The sequence below is a fragment of the Peromyscus californicus genome, unplaced genomic scaffold (assembly GCF_007827085.1).
Source record: "Peromyscus californicus insignis strain IS unplaced genomic scaffold, ASM782708v3 Scaffold_13__1_contigs__length_99412109, whole genome shotgun sequence".
In the NCBI taxonomy this organism is placed as follows: domain Eukaryota; kingdom Metazoa; phylum Chordata; class Mammalia; order Rodentia; family Cricetidae; genus Peromyscus; species Peromyscus californicus.
In genome coordinates, this window is record NW_026294424.1 from 10,471,322 (window position 1) to 10,495,007 (window position 23,686).

A 23,686-nucleotide genomic window follows, 5' to 3' on the forward strand; every position below is an offset into this window, starting at 1 on the left:
GGGAAGGGTTTTTTTTTTTTTTTTTTTTTTTTTTTTTTTTTTTTTTTTTTTTTAAAGAAATGAAGTTCCAACAGTTCTTATTTGGGGATTCTTTTAAGTTAGCGGTTACATCTTCATAGACACTGAAGCGGGTGCCGCTGAACCACGATTAATAGCCAAGCAGCCCCTAAAACGAATAATTTTCACAACCATTTTTGAAGTCATCGTTGCACGCCTGTACTAAATTCTCTCTGATACGCCCCAGTGCAGACTGGAGTTACTGCTAGCCCGCCGCACTCAGAACACCGCGAAGAGTTGAAACCCCAGTGCAATAGCTCTCTCTTGAGTTCGCAGCTATCTACTTTCTCTTGTGTGGGCCTCTCCAAAGTATAAGCGCTCCTTCCGTAGGTGACCAACAGAGGACGCTGGTGGTCCAGGATTGAATTGACAAACTTCACGGCTCTTTTTCCCCTCTCCCCTTTTCTTTTTTAATAGTTTGTGGATGAGTGGTGGGAACTTGTGAGAGACCGATGTGCAAGGAGACTTTCCTGATGCCCTTGAATAGAGTGTTTCCAACAGGGGCTGCAGAAGTTGTCTTTGGGGAGACCTTATGCAATTTTATGTAGGAAGCAAACTAAGACGACTTCCCCATATGTCCTTCCGTCCATCATGCAGTTTCTGGTGAAGATGACATTCATCCACCCATGTGTCTTTGTGTCTCTCTCCCTGTATTTGTGGCTCTCTTTACATCTGTTTATAGTCCTTTAAAAATGATTTGTTTTAATTTTAGTTAAATTTAGTTCTCCCGTGTTATTAAATAACAATGCTAAAATTTGGGCTTTTACAAAGGGGGGAGGAATCAAAGATCAGAAAAGTGAGTCTTGGGTTCCGTGGTAGCCGGCCAAGGCGCAGCATCCCAATTTTCGCATTATTTCTTCCCCAAAGTGCTCAGATTGTGCTAGACTTAACATTGTCTAACCCCAAACTACCCTAATTGTCCCTCTTTTCTCTCCCGTGTATTAACACCCAAGAATAGAGCCTCTGATTTCATTGGAAAATTGAAAAAAAATCCCCCAGGGTTACACTTGTTCTTTAAATAACCACAGAGACCTTGACTCCAAAATTAGAACAAGGTTCAGTATCAAAAATGATTCTAGATATGGCAGGCCTCCCCTCTGTTTGGTACAATGTTACACACAGAACCAGTCTGGTCAGTGGTCAGTGTAGCACTTTTACCCAGCCTTATCATCAGGCTAGGAGGCAGGGGACGTCTAGAAGGAATGGCTTCTTGGAAAAGATAAAAAGTCTTTAGTTTGGTTCTCTTCACAAGGAAAGAACCTTGCTTGCCCTTTGAGAAATGGGCGCTTGTTCCAAGTGGGACTCCTAGGGGGCGCCAAAGCTCCAGGTCTCTGCCTGAATTTACAGGCATGGCGGAGTTTACACAGGATGCGTTCCTGAAAGTGTTTTATGTCGACTGTCATCAGCTTTATCACGAAATCTTGCACCAGCCAAGAACATCAGTGGCACTGGCATGAGGAGAATTTTGCTTTAATATTTAGCTGTTTTCTTTTGACAAGACTTCAGGGTACCTCCTGCCCTGAAAGTAATTATTGCAGGAAGGATTTAGATGTGAAAAAAAATGTGATTTTGTGACATGTTAGTTAATTATGTCAGACTTTAAAACTGGTGTCGGTGGCTATGAATAAGGTGTGCAGTGGGGAAGGTGTGTGTTCTTCCCTAATGAAGGTGCTTGGCATTCAATTGTGAATAATGACAATGGGCAGGCATCTGACCAATCTCCAAACAGAGCCCCCTGCCCACTGACCTGATTATAATTGGATTCCAAGCTGCCAGCTGCATATTTTACCTGATTGACACAAACTCCTCATTGGAGCCCTTCGTGCACAAAAGTTGGACACCTTTGTGCATGACGTTTCCACTTCTGCTCAGGACTGGGCCAAGTGCCTTGGGGTTTCTATTGCTGTGAAGAGACATCTCCACCATGGCAGCTCTTATAAGGAAAACATTTGATTGAGGTGGCGGCTGACAGTTCAGAGGTTCAGTCCATGGTCATCATGGCGGGGAGCATGGAGGCATGCAGGCAGACATGGTAAGGGAGGAGTAGCTGAGGGCCCTACATCTTGCAGGCAACAGGAAATCAACTGAGACATTGGACAGTATCCTCAGCATAGGAAACCTCAAAGCCCACCCCCACAGTGACACACTTCCTCTAACAAGGCTATGCCCACTCCAACAAAGCCACACCTCCTAATAGTGCCACTCCCTATGAGATTATGGGGCTAATTACATTCAAACTACCATATCAAGCAAGCGGAGAATCTCAAGTCCTTAGCACTGTAGACAGCAGGCATTGGCTCCCGATGTCCCTAGGAATGTGACTGTCATCCTTGCTGATTACTACTGGTCTCTGGATAGAAGGACCAGACTCCTGAGGGCAAGGTAATGTTGGAGACCTAGTATCTAGGACTCAGTCACTCAGCCTAAAACTTGAGAATTCCCCCCACCCAGGGTAAGTGGGTGAGGACAGGAAGCCTAATTGTCCCCCCTCAGGTCACCTTCTCAGTGACCCCCACCCCAGAGTTACATATTCCAGACTTTTTTTTTTTTTTTTTTTGGTTTTTCGAGACAGGGTTTCTCTGTGTAGCTTTGCGCCTCTCCTGGAACTCACTTGGTAGCCCAGGCTGGCCTCGAACTCACAGAGATCCGCCTGGCTCTGCCTCCCGAGTGCTGGGATTAAAGGCGTGCGCCACCACCGCCCGGCCATATTCCAGACTTTTAAAGGACCATTAACTGCCCCAAATCACTGCCACCAATAGCGTTGCAGGTTGACTTACCCACAGAGCACCACTGAAGCATGTACCAGCCACAAAGATTCAAGGGAGTCCAGGGGACATCAGCAGAGACCAAAGGCCCATGGGGTAGCATGGCCACAGAGAGAGCAGAGGGGCCTCAAAAGCATGTTGGTATTCTAACAGAGGAAGGACAGACCTGTTCAGGTGGTCAGGACAAGCTCCAGAGGGGTTGTGGTATTTGAGTCTCACAGAACTGTGAGGCCAGCAGAGGGAGAATAGTAATAGTTTGTGCATGTGTTTTCCTAGAGCAGTGGCTCTCAACCTGTGGGTCTTGACCCCCTTTGGGGGTCAAACTACCCTTTCACAGGGGTTGCCTGAGACCATTGAAAAATTCAGATATTTACATTATGATTCATAACGGTAGCAAAATTACAGTTATGAAGTAACAACAGTAATCATTTTATGGTTGGGAGTCACCACAACAGGAGGGATTGCATTAAAAAGGGCCACAGCATTAGGAAGGTTGAGAACAACGCCTTAGAGAGTTGCTTTGTCTGGAAAAAGGCGGGGTGGGCTGAGAAGAGACAGTGTCGGCCTTGGCAAGCCGACGTTGGAGTCGGTGGAATTCTCAAGTGTGGAAGAGAAGGTGGCTGGAGAGAGTGGATGTGAGAAGATGGCATTGGAAATCCAGATCCTTGGGGACTGAGACCCTCAGAGGCAGTACTGTCTGGTTTGACAATTTGGAGGCAGGTGACAGGCTTCTGGAGAGAAGGCTGAGACATGTTCTGTAGAAAAGACAGTACTTCTGGGGGATCCCTCTCCGGAAGGGTGCTTGCTGTTTAGTACAGTAGTCTTGGGTGTGACATTTTCTCCCCCAGCAGTGAAGCTTTCTACTCAGACACCCACACGGTGTCCATGTAACCTATCCGGGGGACACCTGTCTGTCTCCCTCATTAGGTAAAGGCATGTTCTGGTCTGCTCCATATCTCACTGTTAACCAAGGTCACAATGTCAGGAATAGTAAGAAAGGCTGGGGAATGGCTCAGAGTACACACACTGGTACTGGTGGCTCAGTTCTTCCCTTACTGGCTCTCTGACATAAAGGAGGCTACAAGCCTGGAGTATAGGATGAAGCAGATTCGTGGAAGCAGATTCGTGGTGTGGATGGAAGGGCCCACTCTTAGTTATATGTTGCTAGTGGATGGGAAGTCAGAGTTCATTTGTGTGTTTGCTAATCACCTGGACAAATCTTGATTTTTTTTAAAAGATTTATTTATTGTCTACAGTGTTCTGTCTATATCTGGTGCCAGATCTCATTACAGATGGTTGTGAGGCCATCATGTGGTTGCTGGGAATTGAACTCAGGACCTCTGGAAGAGCAGCCAGTGCTCTTAACCTCTGAGCCATCTCTCCAGCCCCACCTGGACAAATCTTAAATGTGAAGTTTTGTTCTCTATTGGGTACCAGCTCACAGGGCAGAGGCCTTGTCTCCTTGTTCCAAATGATAACCTGCTTACACTTGATGTTTCCAGCTTGCTGGCACGATGCCCATGCTCTTCACACTGACATCAATAGAACACATTCTTTCCTTGGCCAAGGAATCTAGAAGCAAAGACAATTGGAGAACATTTTTCACCCAGTTGGTTTGCTCCTGGAACCATCCAGTTCCTCCCCAAGAGCTTCAGGGGCCTGTGTTTTCTGTCTCTCTGTCTTTGTCTCTCTGTCTGTTCTGTTTGTCTCTCATTCCTTCCCTTCCTCTCCCTCTCTTTTTGCTGGACTTCCTAGAGCACAAATCTCAGATTCCACAGTCCACCCTCTATCTCATGAGTTGGAAGATAAATAAATTTTTTTCTGCTATAATATAACCAACATAGATGACAGAATCAAAGTGTGTTTGATGTATGTGATGTTCACATGGCATTTCTGAAGTCCCCCTTGCTGCTGACTTCTACCTTTATTCCACTGTGGCCTAAAGAACTCTCTCTCTCTCCTCTCTCTCTCTCTCTCTCCTCTCTCTCTCTCTCTCTCTCTCTCTCTCTCTCTCCCTCCCTCTCCCTCCCTCCCTCCCTCCCTCCCTCCCTCCCCTCCCTCCCTCCCTCCCTCCCCCTCTCTCTCTCTCTCTCTCTCTCCCTCTCTCTCTCTCTCTCTCTCTCTCTCTCCCTCTCTCTCTCTCTCTGTATTGTTAAGCCTTGTCTTGTGGCCTATGATGGGGTCAGTTTTGGAGAAGGTTTCATTCACTGCTGAGAAGAATGTGTATTCCCTATTTGTCAGATAAAATAAAATAACCCGCCGGGCGGGTGGTGGCGCACACCTTTAATCCCAGCACTCGGGAGGCAGAGCCAGGAGGATCTCTATGAGTTCGAGGCCAGCCTGGACTACCAAGTGAGTTCCAGGAAAGGCGCAAAGCTACACAGAGAAACCCTGTCTCGAAAAATCCAAAAAAAAAAAAAAAAAAAAAAAACCCTGTAGATATTCAATCCAGTTGATTTCTTATGTAAATTAGCTCTGAAGTTTTTCTGCTGACTTTAGATTTAGAAGAAGTATCTAAATATGAGCAGGACATTGACATTTACCACTTTAATTATGTCAGGAACTATGTGATCTTTTATGCCTTGTAGTGCTTGTTTTATGGAATCGGGAGCTTTGATACTCTGCATAAATATTTATAATTGTTGTATTTTTTGTATCCCATTGCTCCATTTATTAATATGTAGTGGTCTTTTTTATCTCTTCTGATTAGCTTTAGTTTAAAGTCTATTTTATCAGCCATAAGAAGAGCTGTGCCTGCTTGTTTACGGCTTCCACTTGCTTGCCAATTTGATTTCCATTTTTAGACACCCACTTTTTGGGCATCTTTGCTAGCTAAGTGTGTTTCTTGGAGACAACAGGGAGTTGGTTCTTGTTTCTTTAAAAGCAAGGTCTACAGCGCGAGATCCAGGAAAGGCGCAAAGCTACACAGAGAAACCCTGTCTCAAAAAAACCAAAAAAAAAAAAAAAAAAGCAATCTGTTTCCTATTTATTTATCTAGTGTGTGCAAGGATGTTGTGATAGAGGTATAGAGGTCAGAGGACAGCTTACACAAGTCTATTCTTTCCTTCCACCATGTGGAGTCCTGGGGCTTGAGCTCATGCTATAAGGCTTGGTGGTAGGCACCTTTACCTGCTGAGCCATCTACCCACCACACTTCTTGTTTCTTAATTCTGCTGGTTAGTCTGGGTCTTTTTAGTGATTAGTTGGGCCTAGTTACATTTCAGGTTATCATTAGGAAGAACTTACTGGGATCCACTGACCCCTAGTGATCCTGCCTAGAACCGAGCCTGCCCATGCCATCTCCACACCCCCAGGCCTAGCTCCTGACACAAAGCTCGTACACACTGGCTTTTCCTGTGAGTGCCCCAATAACAAATCCTGTTTGTATCATCTCAATGCTCCCAGGCCTACCTCTTGGTGTGCAGCTTCAGCACCAGCCAAGCAAGAGGCAGGATAGAATCTTACATCAGACACACAAACAAAGAGCAAAGTCTATGTGCCCAAGTCACGTTGTAAAAACACCAACAGTATTAAAGACCAAACAGCATGCACCCCTAAACCCATTGATCCCATATAAATATTTTCTGATGAGAATTACCTAGATGAACCCCGGAACATAGAATTTATAAGAACAATCATAAACTTGGTCAAAGAATGAATAGAATCCAAAGAAGACACAAACAAACTCAATGGGGAACCAATAAATGCCTGAATGATGTCTAAGAAAGACAAATATAAAGCTAAATGAAATGATAAAAAAATTCAGGATTTGAAAACAAAATCTAGTAAAGAGATAGAAATATTGATGAGAACTCAAGCTGACGTAAAGATGGAATTGAAAAACTCAAACACTCACTTAGAAAACTCAGGGGAAAACTTTGCAAGGAGAATGGATCTAGTAGAAGAGAGGACATCAGAACTTGAAGATAAAGTAGAGGAAATATGCAACTCAAGCAAAGAATATTTTAAAAAATGAAAAACATATGAAAGGAACATGCAGGAACTATTGGACTATTGGAAAACAACAAGTCTTCAATTATAGGCATAGAAGAGGAATCCCAGGTCAAAGGCATAACCCAGATTTTCAACTCCCTAACTCTGTTTATAAAACGCAACAAAAAAACCAAAACTGTTTTCTGTTGAGCATAGGTCCAAAAGTCCTCAATAAAATACCTGCAAGCCAAACACAAGCATGTATCAAAAAGATCAAATTGGCTTCGTCCTGAAGATGCAGGGATGGTTCAATACCCATAGGTCAATCAATGTGACAAATCAGGAGACTTAGAGATAAGAGTCATGTGATCATTTCAATAGACGCCTAGGAAGCCATTGACAAATCCAACTTCATGACACAAGTCCCAGAGAGAGTAGGACCAGGCACATAGATGTCGATGAATTTTTCTTTTAAACCCTGGGGTTAGTACACCACCCACCTCTCTTGCCTGTGTCCATGCCCCGCCCTCATGTCTGTCTCTGTGTGTGTGTGTGTGTGTGTGTGTGTGTTTGTGTGTCTGTATCTGAGACCAAGCATTAGGAGATAAGAAAAGAAAAAGTAGTGATGGTTTCCCCAGCTTTTTGGACTGCCACTCTTCTGACTATAAGGTATGGGTTCATAGATTCAGGTTTAGGTATCAGATGTCCTAAGCACTATCACTGTCATGGTCTCTTTGCTACTATGGAGTTAAGTGAATATTGACACACAAGAGAACAGTCAAGAACCAGATTGTATATCTTAGAACTCTCCAGTGTACCAGAGTACAACTCTGGGTTTTGGAATGACTCAGTCCTGGTCCAGGAAATAGCACAGGAAAACTGGGAATTTCACCACGAGTTTGGTGGGATTTAGAGTTCTGGCCCTCTTGGTTTTGTTTGCCTCATACCATTTCCTTGTAAGACTCCTCAAAGCTTTGCCCCATTCATTTCACACTGATTTATTGCTGTATTCATGGGTGAGAAAGGACAAGGTGTGTTTGTGTCACCTTCTCTGGAACTTATCATTCCTCTTATGTTCACAGATCCCTTGCCTGTGTGAAAATACAGTGGTACCCATGTGGAAACCCAGTGAAGCACTGTGGTTAGACATTGTGATGGCTAATTCTGGTTGTCAACCTGACTGGCAGCTTAGAGGCAGGTGGGAAATCCAAAGCAGATAAACAGAGAGAGGAAAGGAGAGGAGAGATGCCAGCCTGCCGCAGAAGGAGCAGCAAGATGCCAGCAGACCGGTAATGCCACTGCCACATGGCAACATATAGACTAATAGAAATGGGTTAAGTTATAAGAGCTATTTAACAAGAAGTCTGCCATAGGCCATGCAATTGGTAATTAATTTTAAGCCTCTGAATGATTATTTTATAAGCGGGTGTGGGTAGGCAGGGCCAGGCAAAAATGGAGGAACTTGGGACCTGAGAAAACTTCCGGCTACAGACTGCATGTGGAATTAAATAAAAAAACAAGTTGCTGGGTACTTTCAATGAGAGATTTTCTTAATCAGCTTATTTGAAACAGGAAGACACAACCTAATTTGTGCTTCAACTTCTTGTGGAAGCCCTGATTAAAGGACATGGAAGAAGGAAGCTTTCCTTTTGCCTGGCTTCCCTCTCTCTAGACATCTAGTCTCTTACTGAGGCATTCCTTTGCTGGTTTTAGAACCACCTTCTTTGAGATTCCAGCGTAGACTGAAGATAAGGAGCTTTCCAAGAGTTCTCTGGAATCCAGCGCCAGACTGAGACATCCAGACTCACGAGTGGAACCAACACCAGCTTCTCAGCCTTTCAAGCATGAGGCAGCCATTGTTGGACTACTGGGACTACATCCTGTAAGCCAGTCTTTTAATATATATTCATTTAATATATATTCATTCTATCAGTTCTGTTCCTTCAGAGCCCTCTCTAAGACAGACATAGAACTTTCTCTTTTTCTGTTACCATCTTGGCACAAAGTGGCCATTTATGCCTAGGTCACCCCTAGGGGCATTTTTACCCACAAATTCAAAGGTACACATAGAAAATTCTACTTGTCTGTTAATTTGTATTAGTCATTTTAAAACTGAGATATAATTTACTGTGGTGATTTGAATGAGAATGGTCCCCATAGGCTCGTATATATTTTAATGCCTGGTCTCCAGTTGGTGGAACTGTTTGGGAAAGATTAAGAGATGTGATAGCTGGGGCAGGGTTTGAGGTTTCAAAAGCGCACACCATTCCCAGTTAGAGCTCTTTGCCTTGTGCTTGTGGATAAAGATGTGAGCTTCTAGCCACTGCTTCAGCATGTCTGCTTGCCTGCTGCCATGCTCACAGCTGTCATGGATTCTAGTCCTCTGAAACTGTGAGCCCCCGATAATTTCTTTCTTTTCTAAGCTGCTTTGGTCATGGTGTCTTATCACAGCAATGGAAAAGTAACTAAGATATCCACATACTGCAAGATCCACCCTTCCCTAGTGTATAATTCAGTAGATTTCAATTTATTTTCTATGGGTCTTTATTTTCTATTAGAGACAGCCATATGAAGCCAGTTGCTTATGGCTGCAAAAATCCTTGTCAGTGTATCCTTGTATCTTCACAGGCATTAGCATCTCCTGTACATGGTTTCAAGTGTAAGAAGTGGGGTACAATTCTGAATTTCTATGGTTGTCCTAATGAAGGTTTCTGTTGATGAAATACTCAGACCAAAAGCAGCTTGTGGAGGAGAGAATTTAATCTTATACTTTTAGATAACAGTCCCTCAGTGAGGGTATCACTTGTGCTTGGCCTGTTTCTGTGCTGTGGTTCTGATCTGTTGACCGATTCAGGCTCCTTGTGACCATACATCACTGACCTAATCTATACATTTCCCAAAGAATTAGAAGGACAAATTGTTCCCCTTCACATGTATTCTTTGCATTTCTACCTAACTTTAGAGTCAGTTTACTTGATGGAAATTGTGTTGACTTCAACAATAAATAAATTCAGTATGGACAGTTATCTTTACACAGTTAAACACTTGAACGAAACCACAACTGCAGAGTATCTGTCTATGTAGGTAGGTGTTGTTCGAATCTTAGATGGTTTTATAATAAAAAACCCAGAGCCAGATATCAGGGTGAAAGCTGAAAGATCAGAAAAGCAGAACATCCAGACACTAGTTCTTACCTCTACGAAATCTTCAGCCTAAAGAGAGTGAGCTCCTGTTTCCTCACTCCTTATAAACCTTTCTCTGTCCTGTCGTATTACCTCCTGGGATTAAAGACGTGTGTGCTTCCCAAGTGAAGGCATGGGGTCTCAAGTGCTGGGATTAAAGGTGTGTGCCACCACTTCCTGGCTCTGTTTCTCTTCTATACTGGATCAATCTCACGTAGCCCAGTGTGACCTTGAACTCAGAGAGATCCAGACAAATCTCTGCCTCCCTAGTGATAGGATTAAAGGTGTGTGCCACTGCTGCCTGACCTCTATGTCTAATCTAGTGGCTGGCTCTGTTCTCTGATCCTCAGGCAAGTTTATTAGGGTATACAATATATCACCACAGGTAGGTCTTTCATTTTCTTAGTAAAATTAGAGAAACTTATTTTTAGAGGCTTTATTAACCTTTTGTTATATTCTTTACCAAGAGTTTTGGGGTGTGTATAGCTATACATACCCTTCATCAGGTTAAGAAAATTACTATAGATTACTGTTTTGCAAACATTGACATCCATCCCATCTTTTTCTGCATCTACTAAGATGGTCATTGAGCTCCACTTTAGTTTGTTAGTGTTCTGACTACATCCTGTCCTACAGATTAATTAGCACCATGACCCAGGTAGTAATTCAATTAGACCTCATTACATTCTCCTTTAAAACATTATTTTAAGGACTGGAGAAATGGTTCAGTTGTTAGAAATACTGGCTGCTCTTCCAGAGGACCAATCCAGTTCCAGGAGCTCCAACACTCTCTTCTGGTGTTTGTCAGCACTGTGGACACACATGGTATGCAGATAAACATGCAGGCAAAATAGCCATACACACAAAAATTATTTTAAAATTTTATGTGTAGAGTATTTTGCTTGCATGTATGTGCGTATGTGCCTGGTGCCAACAGAGGCCACAGGAGTGTGTCTGGCTCCTAGGACTAGAGTTAGAGACAGTGATGAGCCGCCATTTGTGGTGCTAGGAATTGAACCAGATCCTCTGAAAGAGCAGCCAGTGCTCTTAACATCTCCAGCCCCCACACTCTGTTTATCTACTCTCATTTCTCATTCTTTCCATCTTCTCACTTCTACTTACTTTCCCTTCATTCTTCTCTGTGTCTAAGTACAGCTGAGTTAAGTTTGCTAATGTTTAAGATTTTGTGTCTGAGGACTTATCTTCTGGCTGACTTATTTTTGTTTGGAGTCAAGGTCTCACAGTGTACCTAGCTAATCTGGAACTAACTACATAGACACACTGGCCTTGAATTCATGGGGATCTATCTGTCTCTGCCTTACAAGTGCTAGGATTACAGGTATGTGCTATCACACCTGCCTTGTTACTTTTCAAAGAAAAACTTTCAATGTTGTAATGACTTCATTCAGATTTGACGAGATTTTCTGGAGCCCCAAGACCCTATTGGTCATCGTTCTGTGCTGTGTTTCACTCTGTGTCTATTTACTCATCTGTCTTGATTTTCTTTGCTTAGGACTCCTTACTTTTTTGTTTTTGCCTTTTTTTTTTTGGTTTGTTTTATCTTTTTTCTTTCCTGGAACTCACTCTGTAGACCAGGCTGGCCTTGAACTCACAGAGATCTGCCTGCCTCTGCCTCCCAAGTGATGGAACTAAAGGTGTGTGCCACCAAGCCTGGTTTGTTTGTTTAATGGGTCAAGTGTTTTGGAGAACGTTGCTCAGTGTGTATGTGATGTTTCTTATGTTAGAGTGAGGTAAAGGATTCTTTTTGTTGCATCTTAATTTGAGCATCAATAGCTCATCACACATCCTATCACGATGTCAACAGACCTTACTACCATGACATTGAGCAGGGGGTTGACTGGCTGGGCTTTATTAAAGTTATCCCAGCTCCATCAAATATGTCAGTGAATGCATTGTCTTTTTTTTTTTTTTAAATTTACTCTGCAAGAGTTAGTGTAAGGCTAGAGTCATTTGAGCATTTCCTAAGTCACCAGGGAGCTTTGAGATTCAGGCTTTTTTTTTTTGTTAGAATATGTTGTTACCAATTGACTTTTTGAAAAGTCTTATGACCCAGTTTCATGTTCGTTGACAGACAACTTGTTTATGACATTTTCCTGTCATCTTCCTTGGACAGGATTTGTTAAGTGAGGCATCGTTTCCTTTTGTGACGTTCGATATTTTGCTCGCCCCTTCTCTCGTGAACGGTTTTGCTTGTGGTTTGTAAGTTCTGTCATTAGTTTTTCCAAGACCAACTCTTGTCTTTCGGGGGTGGAGTTGGCCATTGTTCTGCTGCTTGTTTGCTATTTCATTAGTCTCTGCTCTCGCTTTTATTATTTCCTTATTTTTTTGAAAACTTATTTCATTGTTCTTTAAAAAGCTTTGGAGACAGATGACTGGAATGCAATTTTTATTTATATTTATTTTTTTATTCCAAGAAAACATACTTTATTTTTTATATATAACAATATAGTTTACACATTAAACAATACTGTGATGAAATGGTATGTTATGGACTTAAACAGAAGAATAAAGGTAAATGAAATGTTAACTTTAGTTGCTCTTCTTGACATTCCCATTTAAAATGAGATACATTTCCTTCTAAGAATTGCTTTAGATCATAGTCAAGTTTCGATATATAGCACTTTCTTTGTTATATAGTTCAAAACATTTTCCCTTATGTTTTCTTCCTTGACCCATAATATATTTAGAAGCATATTTAAAAATTTTATGCCTTTGAAGCATGGCTAAGTATCATTTTGTTTTACTTCTAGCGTAAGTATATTGTGGTCAGAGGATGTGCTCTGGATGGCCCTACTGTACCTCAGTTGAGTTGAGTAGTCCTATTGATTAATAGTCCTATTGATTAGATTTTTATTTTCAGGAGTGCAGAGTTTGCTTTATTTTAAAATTAAAATACACAATGATATGGCTATGGTTTTTATATCTTAGTGTTAGAAATGTTTGGGTTGGGGCTGTAGCTCAGTGGTAGGACATCACCTCGGTTACAGGAGGCGCTGGATTCAGTTCCCAGCTCCATGAAAACAAACAACAAAAAGCAGGCTGTTTTTCCTTTGGTACTGTCAGATTTCTTCTCATGCCTCTGATGGGTTTTTGTTTGGTTATATTTACTTCCTGTGATTAAATACATAAAGAGTTAGTGTCTTCCTAGCTCATCGAATTGTTGGTCTTTCTAAAGTTGAACATATTCAACTCCCCAAATCCTCTCATGCCTGCCCTTTCTACCCTCCTCTCCCTTCCCACACAACTTTAAATATTCTTCTCCCTCTCCCCAATGAGTCCAGTTTGTGTTGCCCAACTAATCTTGGGAGCAGCTTGACCTTCCAGGGGTCACATCATTATTGAAAACTGACTCCCCCCCCCCCAGCAGCGATCAGTTTTCAATAGCTCCTCAACTAGTGGTGGGGTTTCTTGCCCATCTTCCCCACTCTATGTTGGGTGTTGGTCTGGTATAAGCTTGTGCAGGGCTTGTGCATGTTGGCACAATTGCTGTGAATTCACATTGCAAACATTATGTCCTGAAAATGATCTCCTTGATGTTATCTCCCACCTCAGCCTCTTACATTCTTCCTGCCTCTGTGAGACTTTCAGGGGTGGGTGTGATATGTTCTTCTATTTAGGGCTGAGAACACAGTCTCTTATTCTCTGCACTTGACCATTTGAGGGTCTCTGTGTCAACTGTTATTTACTGCAAGGAGAAGTTCTCTGATGAGGGTTGAAAGGTGCTCTGATCTATAACTGTAAATCATAAGGGGCCGTTTTCGTACTATGCCCATTTAGCAGAATAGTAGTACTAGGTTCTCCTGTATGGTCTGTGACCAATATCATCGTATGTTCTTAGCCTCTTTAATAGTACCTGGTATGTGTTCCATCTCATGGAGTGGGCCTTAGATCCAAACAGAAAGTGGTTGGTTGCCTCTATAACATTCATGCCTCTATTGTACCAGTGGGCATGCATTGTCAGACTAGTCATTGTGGTCTGCATGGTTCACAACTGGGTGAGATTAATGATTGCTTTTTTCTTCCCATAGTGTACATATCACTTCTCAGCACTAGCCATTAGGTGTGAAGCTTCCAGGTGAGTGCCATCTTGATTTTTTTTCATGTTCTGTGACTCAAGTATATGTTGTCTTCAGCAATGGGGTTTACTGTCAAACTCTGGAAGATAACAAAGAGTACTGGAGATATCTTGTAATTCTTGGGAGTCTATGGGACCCTAATGACCTGTAACTCAAAGGTAACCCATTTTTGGTTTTTATTTGCTAGCAAGCAGTGTCTACCCAGTTAGGGTATTGTCTCCTTTTTAGAGGAGATCTCCATTATTTATCATCTACCTACCTACCTGTCTATCAACACATACATTCACACATTTTAGGAAGTTTCTGTAGTAGTTTTCTTTTTGTCATTTTTTCTCTTATTGAAAATAGATTTTTTATACAATATTATAGATTATATATTACGTACGTATATGTATGTAATATATATAATCAGAATATATTATATATTATATATGGTTTTCCCTCCCCATACACCTTCCATATCCTTTCTCATTCAGATCCACACCATTTCTATCTCTCATTAGAAAACAAACAGGCATCTAGGGAATAATAATAGGATAAAATAAGATAAATAAAAAACAAACAAATTAGAATAGGAACAAACAACCAAACAAGAAAAAGAGATAAAGAAACCCCCCAAGAAATGCATATAGATGCAGAGACACACTTTGTATACTCAGGAATCCTGTAAAATCCACAAACCAGAAGCCATAATACACACACACACACACACACACACACACACACACACACACACACACACACGCACACACACACACACAAAGGACCTGTTTTGTGTTGTCCGTCTACTGCTGGGCATGGGGCCTACCTTAAGAGTGATTTTTTGTTTTTTGTTTTTGGTGAGATGCCCTTTAGAAAACTAATTTTTCATTTGCAAGTGGGTATCAGTTGGATATAGCTTCTGGGTTATGGATGGGTGTGTGTGTTGACTTCTCCTTTCAGCTCTAGAACACCATCTGGTGCAGAGCCATGCAGCCCCTGTGCATGTTGCCATAGTCTCTGTGAGTTCACACATGTACTAGTCCTGTTGTGTCTAGAAGGTTTCTCTGTGTAACAGCCCTAGCTGTCCTGGAACTCACTCAGTAGACCAAGCTGGCCTCACAGAGATCCACTTGCCTTTGCCTCCTGAGTGCTGGGATTAAAGGCATGCATCACCATGCCTGGCTAAGGCCTTGATTATTTAGAGTTCTCTATCCTTCCTGGTTTTTACACTCTTTCTGCTTCCTCTTCCTCAGAGTTCCCTTATCCCTGAGGTGAGGGATTTGATGGAGATATTCCTTTTTGGGCTGAGTGTCTGAGGTCTCTTACTCTCTGCATATTGCCTGACTGTGGGTCTCTGTGTTTGTTTCCATCTTCCACAGGAGGAAGTTTCTCTGATGATGGCTGAGCAAGGCACTGATCTGTGAGTATAGCAGAATGTCATTAGGAAATCATTTTATTGCTATATTCCTTTAGCAGAACAGTAGTACTTGGTTTTCTCCTAGGTCCTTGGCCTATTTTGTCTCAGGTTCTTGGCCACCCAAGCAGCATTGGGTATATGTTCCATCTCATGGAATGGGCCTTAAGTCAAATCAGATATCGGTTGGTTACTCCCACAACTTTGTACCACTATTGCACTAATGCATCTTACAGGTGGATCACCATTGTAGGTTGAAGTGTTTGTAGCTATGTTGATGTTTACCTTTCTCCTTTGGTAGGGTGCAAAGTACCTTCTAGTAACATGAACACTGTAGTCATGTCAGTAGGGGTAAAGGCTCTAAATAGGCATCAGATCAATTTCTATGTGTTCAGTGAGTTGTATAGGTGTTGTCTTCAGCAATATGACCTTACTGTCGGTTTGTGGAGAGCAACTAATAAGCTTGGCAATAGCCTGGGTTGTTTGGAGGTTACCATGGGACTTCCTTGGCCAAGACTCTATTAGATGTAACCCATGATTGGTACTGGAAGCTTTGTTTGGTGACTAGAGATGTCCAGTTGGGGCTTTGTCTCCCCCATTATTTGGTGATCTCGTTTAGATTGCCTTCATATATGTATATAATTTAGGTAGCTTCTGCTGTATTAAGCTTTCATATGACTCGTCAAATGGCTCTTAATTTTACCTGTCCCTCCACGTATTACCCTCTTGTCCCCCTTCTGCCCTCCCTATTCTAGTCCTCCCTGATAACCCATAGTTATCTATTCTATCCTAAGGAGAGTCACCCTTCTCCTGCTAGCCCCTTATGCTATACTCTGGATTACCTCACTCAGGATGATTTTTTTTTCTAGTTGCATCCATTTGCCTGCAAATTTCATGATGTCATTTTTTTTAAACAGTTGAGTCATACTTCATTGTGTAAATGTGCCACATTTTCTTTATCTGTTCTTTGGTTGAGGAACATCTAGTTTGATTGGAGTTTCTGACTATTATAAATAAAGCTGCAATAGACATGGTTGAACAAGTGCCCTTGTAGTGTGATGGAGCATCTTTTGGGTGTATGCCTAGGAGTGGTAAGCTGAATCTTGAGTTCTGAGAAACCATCTACATTAATTTCCATAGTGGCTGTACAAGTTTGTATTCCCAACAGCAATAGAGGAGTGTTCCCCTTGCTTCACGTCCTTGCCAGTAGGAACTGCCACTTGTGGTTTTGATTTTAGCCATTCTGACAGGTGTAAGATGGAATCTCAGAGTTGTTTTGATTGATATATCCCTGAGGCTAAAGATGTTGGGCATTTCTTTAAGTGTTTCTCAGACATGTGAGATTCCTCTGTTGAGAATTCTGTTTAGATCTGTACCCCATTTTTGAAATTGGATTATTTGGTTTGTTGATGTCTACTTTCTTGAGTTCTTTATATATTTTGGAAATTAGGCCTATGTCAGATGTGGAGTTGGTGAAAATCTTTTCCCATTCTGTAGACTGCTGTTTTGTCTTATTGTAGGTATCCTTTGACTTACAGAGCTGTTCAGTTTCATGAGGTTCCATTTATTAATTGTTGATCCTTGGGTCTATGCTATTGGTGTTCTCTTCAGGAAGTAGTCTCCTGTGCCAATGCATTTAAGATTATTCCTTGCTTTCTCTTCTATCAGGTACACTGTATCTGGTTTTATGTTGAAGTCTCTGGATCTACTTGGACTTGAGTTTTGTGTAGGGGGATAGATATGGATCTATTTGCTTTCTTCTAGATGTAGACATTCAGTTAGACCAGCATTATTTGTAGAAAATGCTTTCTTTTTTTCCACTGTGTATTTCTGGCTTCTATATTAAAAAAAAAAACAAACAGGTGTCCATTGGTATGTAGACTTATGTCTGGGTCTTCAATTTGATTCCATTAATCAACAGGTCTGTTTTTATGCTAATACCATGCTTTGGCATTATTTTTTAAGTTTTTATTAGTATAGCTTTGTAATACAACTTGAAATAGAGAATAGTGATATCTCCAGCAGTTCTTTTATTGCTTAGGATTTTTTTCTTAGCTATACTGGGTTTGTTGTGTTTCCATATAAAGTTGAGTATTATTCTTTCAAGGTCTGTAAAGAATTTGGTTAGAATTTTGATAGGGATTGATTGAATCTGTAGACTGATTTTGGTAAATTGACCATTTTTACTATGTTAATCCTACCAATCCAGTAGCATGGGAGATCTTTCCATCTTCTGATATCTTCTTCAATTTCTTTCTTCAAAGACTTGGAAGTTTTTGTCATACAGGTCTTTTACTTGCTTGGTTAGAGTTACCCCAAAATAGTTTATATTATTTAAGGATATTGTGAAGGATGTTGATTCCCTGATTTCTTTCTCAGCCGGTTTGTCATTTCTGTGTAGGATTTTTTTTGAGTTCATCTTGTATTCAGCCACTTTGATGATGGTGTTTTTCAACTGTAGGAGTTCCTTGGTAGAATTTTTGGGACTGCTTATGTGTACTGTCATATCATTTGCAATTATCATTATTTTGACTTCTTCTTTTCCAATTTGTATCCCCTTGATTTCTTGCAGTTGTCTAACTGCTCCAGCTAGATCTTTGAGTACTATACTGAATAGAAATGGAGAGAGTAGACAGTCTTATCTTGTTCCTGATTTTAGTGGAATTGCTTTGAGTTTCTCTTCATTTAATTTGATACTGGCTATAGGCTTGCTGTAAATTGCCTTCATAATGTTGAAGTACATCCTTTGCATCCCTGACCTCTCCAAGACTTTTTATCATGAAGTGGTGTTGGATTTTGTCAAAGGATTTTTAAAGCATCTAATGAGATGATCATGTGCTTTTTTTTTCTTTTAGTTTGTTTATATGGTGGATTACATCCACTAATTTTCATATGTTGAAACATCCCTGCATCTCTGGTATGAAGCCTATTTGATCATTGTGGATGTTCTTTTTGGTGTGTTCTTGGATTTGGTTTGCAAGTGTTTTATTGAGTATTTTTGCATCTATGTTCGTGAGGGAAATTATTGGTTTTATCTCTTTTTATTTGTTAAATCTTCATGTGGTTTGGGTATAAGGGTGGCTGTGGTCTCATAAAATGAATAGAAACTTCTGTTTCTATTTTGTGGAATAATTTGAGGGGTATTGGTATTAGCTATTCTTTATAGGTCTGGTAGAATTCTGTGCTAAAACCATTTGGCCCTCGGCTTTTTTTGGTTGGGAGACTTTTAGTGATTGCTTGTATTTCCTAAGGGGTTATAGGTCTATTTAAATTGTTTATCTGATCTTGATTTAACTTTGGTAAGTGGTATATATCAAGAGAATTTCTTTAAGAGTTTCCAATTTTGTGGAGTACAGGTTTTTAAAGTATGACCTACCGATTCTTTGGATTTCCTCGGTATCTGCTGTTGTATCCCCCTTTTCATTTTTAATTTTGTTAATTTGGATATTCTCTCTTTACCTTTTAGTTAGTTTCGATAAGGTTTGTCTATTTTGTTGATTTTCTCAAAGAACCAACTCTTTGTTTCATTGATTCTTTGTGGTGTTCTCTGTTTTCATTTTATTGATTTCAGCCCTCACTTTGATTATTTCCCGCTGTCTACTCCTTTTGGGTGAGCTTGCTTCTTTTTGTTCTAGTGTTTTCAGGTGTGTTGTTAGGTTGCTAGTAAGTGATCTCTCCAATTTCTTTATGTAGGCACTTAATGCTATGAACTTCCCTCTCAGCACTCCTTTCATTGTGTCCCATAAGTTTGGGTATGTTGTGCATTCATTTTTATTGAATTCTAGGAAGTCTTTAATTTCTTTATTCCTGCCCTGAACCAGTAGTTACTCAGCAGAGTTTTGTTCAGTTTCCATAAATTTGTAGGCATTCTCTTGTTTCAGAAATTCAGCTTTAATCTGTGGTGGTCTGATAGGATGCAGGGGGTTATTTCAGTTTTCTTATAACTGTTAAGACTTTCTTTGTGACTGAGTACGTGGTCAGTTTTGGAGAAAGTTCTGTGAGGTGCTGAGACGAAGATATATTCTTTAGTGTTTGGGTGAAGTATTCTGTAGTTAGATCCATTTGGTTCGTAATGTCCCTTAACTCCAATATTTGTCTGTTCAGTTTTTGTCTGGATGACTTGTCCATTGGTGAGAATGGGCATTAAAATCTCCCACTAATAATGTGTGAGGGTTGATGTGTGATTTAAGCATTAGTAATATTTCTTTTTACAAATGTGGGTGCCCTTGCATTTGGGGCATAGGTGTTAAGAATTGAAAGATCATTTTGGTAGATTTTTTCCTTTGATGAGCATGAAATGTCCTTTCTTGTCTCTTTTGATTAATTTTGGTTTGAAGTCTATTTTGTTAGATATTAGAATGGCTACACCAGCTTGCTTCTTGGGTCTATTTGCTTGGAAAATCTTTTTCCAACCCTTTACTCTGAGGTAATTTCTATTTTTCATGTTGAAGTGTGTTTCTTATATGCAGCAGAAGGATGGATCCTGTTTTCACAACTATTCTTTTAGTCTGTGTCTTTTTATTGGGGAATTGAGTCCATTGATATTGAGAGATGTTAATGACCAATGACTGCTAATTCCTGTTATGTTGTTGTTGTTGGCATTTTCTTTATTGCTTCTATTTCCATTTTAAGGTCTTGAATATTTTCATTTGTTTTCTTCAACTGTTTGTTCTTTCTTGGCTTTCTTTAAGGGATTAATTAATTTCCTATTTAAGGACCCCTATCATCTTCAAACAGTTGGTTTTAAGGTCTTTTTCTTGTCCTTCAGCTGTGTTGGAATTTTCAGGACTTCTTGTCATAGGATAGCTGTATTCTAGTGGGGACATAATGCCCTGGCTTGTTGTTGATTGTGTTTTTATTTCCTCTGGTGTCTAGGTATCTGGGTTTGGGGTAATTATAAGTCTAGGTGCCAATTTCTGGGTTTGTCTTTGTTGGATGGGTATTTTATTCCTTGATTTCTATTTCCTCTTTGGTCTTCTGGTCTTTGTGACCTGGAGTTTTGGCAGCTGGTATGGCCTTTGGTGAAGTAGGGGGTCTCTGCCCGAGTTGGGGGGCTGTTCTGGCTGGTGTGGTCTGTTCCAGCTAGCATGGCCTGCACCTGTTCTTTTGACTGGCATGGCCTGCACTGAGGGTGTGGAAGAGTTCTGTGGGCAGGTGGGCAGCCTATGTGTTCTTCTAGTTGGCATGGTCTGTGCCTGTTGTTCTAACTGGTGTGGCCTGCACATCATTGTGTTCTTATGTTGGCATCTAGGCATCTGGGTAATGGTGATTTATAGGTCTCAGTGTTGATTTCTAGGTTTGTCTTTGTCAGGTGGGTTTTGCTCCTTCATTTCTGTTTCCTGTCTGGATTTGCACACATTTGATGGCTGTGTGTTGCCTGTTTTACTGACCTGCTCAGGTGGTGTGTTCACAGGGAATGACTGCTGGTGCTGGAGATTGGGATACAGTGACCAGTTTGGTAGAGAGGTTAGGAGGGATCCACAGAGAGGTGAGCACTGGGGAAGGGAGGCTGCAGCTAGTGATCTGTTGCAGGAGTAGGGATGAGACTTATGGATTGAAATATAGGAAGAAAGAGAGAGAGAGAGAGAGAGAGAGAGAGAGAGAGAGAGAGAGAGAGAGAAAGAAAGAGAGAATATCTTTGACAGCCTACCTGGTGTTCTTGCTGGTGTGGCCTGTGATTGAGCAGGAGTTGGGGGCTGGGATACAGTGATGATTGGGGAGGAGGAAGTTTGGAGGCGATGGTCTGTGGGATCCATAGGAGATGTGGGCAGGAAGGGAAGCTGCAGCTGTGATTTGTTGTAGTGCTAGTGACAAGACTGAAGGATTGGGTCTGGGGGAACAGAGAGAGAGGAGAAGGTCTGCAAGCAGCCAACCTGGATTTCTGACTGCACGAGATTCCCAGGATATGGTGTAGATGTTTATCCTGTAGAGAATACACTGGGGCTCCACTGAAACTCTCCACAGCTCACAGAGGTTTTCCTGATGTCTAGTAGAAAGGCTGCTGATGCTTCAAAGTCTCAGAGTGACAGTGTTGTGAGACTTGATTGTGTGAACACCTTGTCTGAGACCAGAGCCTGCTGAAGTGCACTTGGCTTTAGCCAGGCAATGGTCATGACACAAGTCTTCACCTCTGAACTTCCTTGTGCCTAGACATTCACATTGCCTGTGTGTCTGGAGCCCTTGGCTTCCAAGTTCAGAGGGAACATTCAGAAGTCCAAATTTTAGGCAGAATAAATTTGCAGTTTCGCTTTCCCCACTAATGACAGGCCAAGAGTCAAAAGGTCTGAAATGATACGTGCAGACACTGGGGTGGCTATCTGACCGCTTGGACACATTTCTAATCTGCAGATGTCTTTCTAACCTGCCTCTGCTTCCCCACATCTCCGGAAAGTCCCAGCCATTCACAGCTGTGTTCCATTTTAGGTAATGCATTATTCCCACCCTCCCAGCTCTTCAGATGTTTTCCTTTTGTTTTCTACAGCTTTATTAAGAAACATTGGGTTTTGTTTGGCTTTATCCTACTTAATCCCTCTTAATTCTTCTCCGCTTCTTTTTTATTGATTGAATTCGTTCTCTGACATATATGTATATAATGCATTCTGCTTACTGTCATCCACACCTCCTTTATTCCTGCCCCCTATCATCTCCTCCTCACTACAAATCCCTTTCCCACATGTTGTTGGGGGGCGGTTTGCTCTTTTTTGGGGGGCCTGCCACCCAGCTCCCAAATAAACCACACACGGAGGCTTACTATTGCTTATGAATGCCCGGGCTTAGCTTGGCTTAGTTTCTAGCCAGCTTTCCTTAACTTATCCCATCTACCTTTTACCTCTGGGCTTTTCCCATTCTCTTATTTCTGTACATTTTACTCTTACTCTGTGGCTTGCTGGTTGTGTAGCTGGGTGGTTGGCCCCTGGAGTCCTCTTCCTTCTCTGGCTCCCAGATCTTAGATTCACCCCCTGCCCCCAGTTTTCTCCTTCTATGTTTTCTCCTTCTATATATACTCTTTGCCTGCCAGCCCCACCTATCCTTTCTCCTGCCTTGCTATTGGCCAGTTCTTTATTAGACCATCAGGTGTTTTACATAGGCACAGTAACACAGCTTCACAGAGTTAAACAAATGCAACATAAACAAAAGTAACACGCCTTAAAATATTCTACTCCACCCACATTTGTGACTTTTTGTTTTGTGACTCACTGAGCTTAACCAGGGTCTTTTGTTTGACCAGAGGTTTGGAGGGGTTTGGAGGTGTCCACTGAAGCCTGGTGGGCTCACCAGTGCATTCATGACATAAGACAATGACTGTCCCTCTCAAGAATCCATCTGTAGTCAATAATTAATCAGGGATGAGTGGGGCCCTCTGAGCCCCTCCTGCATCTATGATTGGCTGTTTGTAGACCCAGTCTTGTGCCGTCTTGGCCCAGTACCCATGGCTGCTGCGATGACCTGATTGCTGTGGCTGTGTCATGCTGGGAAGATGGGCTTGAACAACCCTTCTCCCCACCGTCCCGCTCTCAGGCCTTTTCCGTCCCCTCTTCTGCTCTGTCCCTTGGGTCTTAGGCGGCATGCCATGGTCCTCTTTAGGGCTAAGCACTCAGTTGTCACTTACTCTAGACACCTTCGGCAGCCTTGAGGTTGAGGTCAGATGTCTTCCCTAGTTGTATTCCACTTCATGTTTTGAGACACTGTCTCTTGCTGGAACTGAAATTCAGCAGTTTGGCTGGACCGTCCCACCAGCAGGCCCAGCTTCCTCTTGTTCTTGCCTGCCCAGAGCTGCTGGGATTCCAGATGTGCAGCTGCTGGAATTCCAGATATGCAGTGGAGCCCAGCTTCTTATTTATTCTTGTTTGGGGAGTGCGGGGACTGGACTCAGGCTCTCATGCTTGTGCAGGAAGCATATCACCCACCAAGCTGTCCCCCCAGGATCTTCTTTTACCTTCGTGTATTTTCCATACGCTTTGTCAGAGATGGCTTTCAAAGATTCCTTGTCGTTTACAACTGTGTCCCATCTGAGGCTTATAGATGTATTTGGTTTTAAAACTTAATTTGGCTTTTTTTTTATTACAGATAATTCATGCTTATGTGAAACACTGAAGCAAGTCAGAGAAAGGATACATAGGAAAATGTTTTAGAGTCTGTTGCGTAACAGAGGTTCTGTCTCATTTATGGTTTTGGTTAATGGGAGGCAGCCTTGGGGTCTTCCAAGTGACAAGTGTCTCTACTATTCTGGGACAATATCAGCATTTGTATTAATAA

General features: G+C 41.7%; 1 long non-coding RNA gene across 1 annotated transcript in view; it reads left to right on the forward strand.

Annotated features, from left to right (window-relative positions):
* Positions 1-5,829: 5,829 nt before the first annotated feature.
* The window catches only part of LOC128108215 (uncharacterized), a 36,784-nt gene continuing 18,927 nt past the window's right edge, over positions 5,830-23,686 (forward strand). Inside the window, exons 1-4 of the long non-coding RNA XR_008217364.1 lie at positions 5,830-8,044; positions 8,469-8,637; positions 13,987-14,033; positions 15,396-15,436. This is a non-coding gene — a long non-coding RNA (uncharacterized LOC128108215). The remainder of the gene's footprint in view (positions 8,045-8,468; positions 8,638-13,986; positions 14,034-15,395; positions 15,437-23,686) is intronic.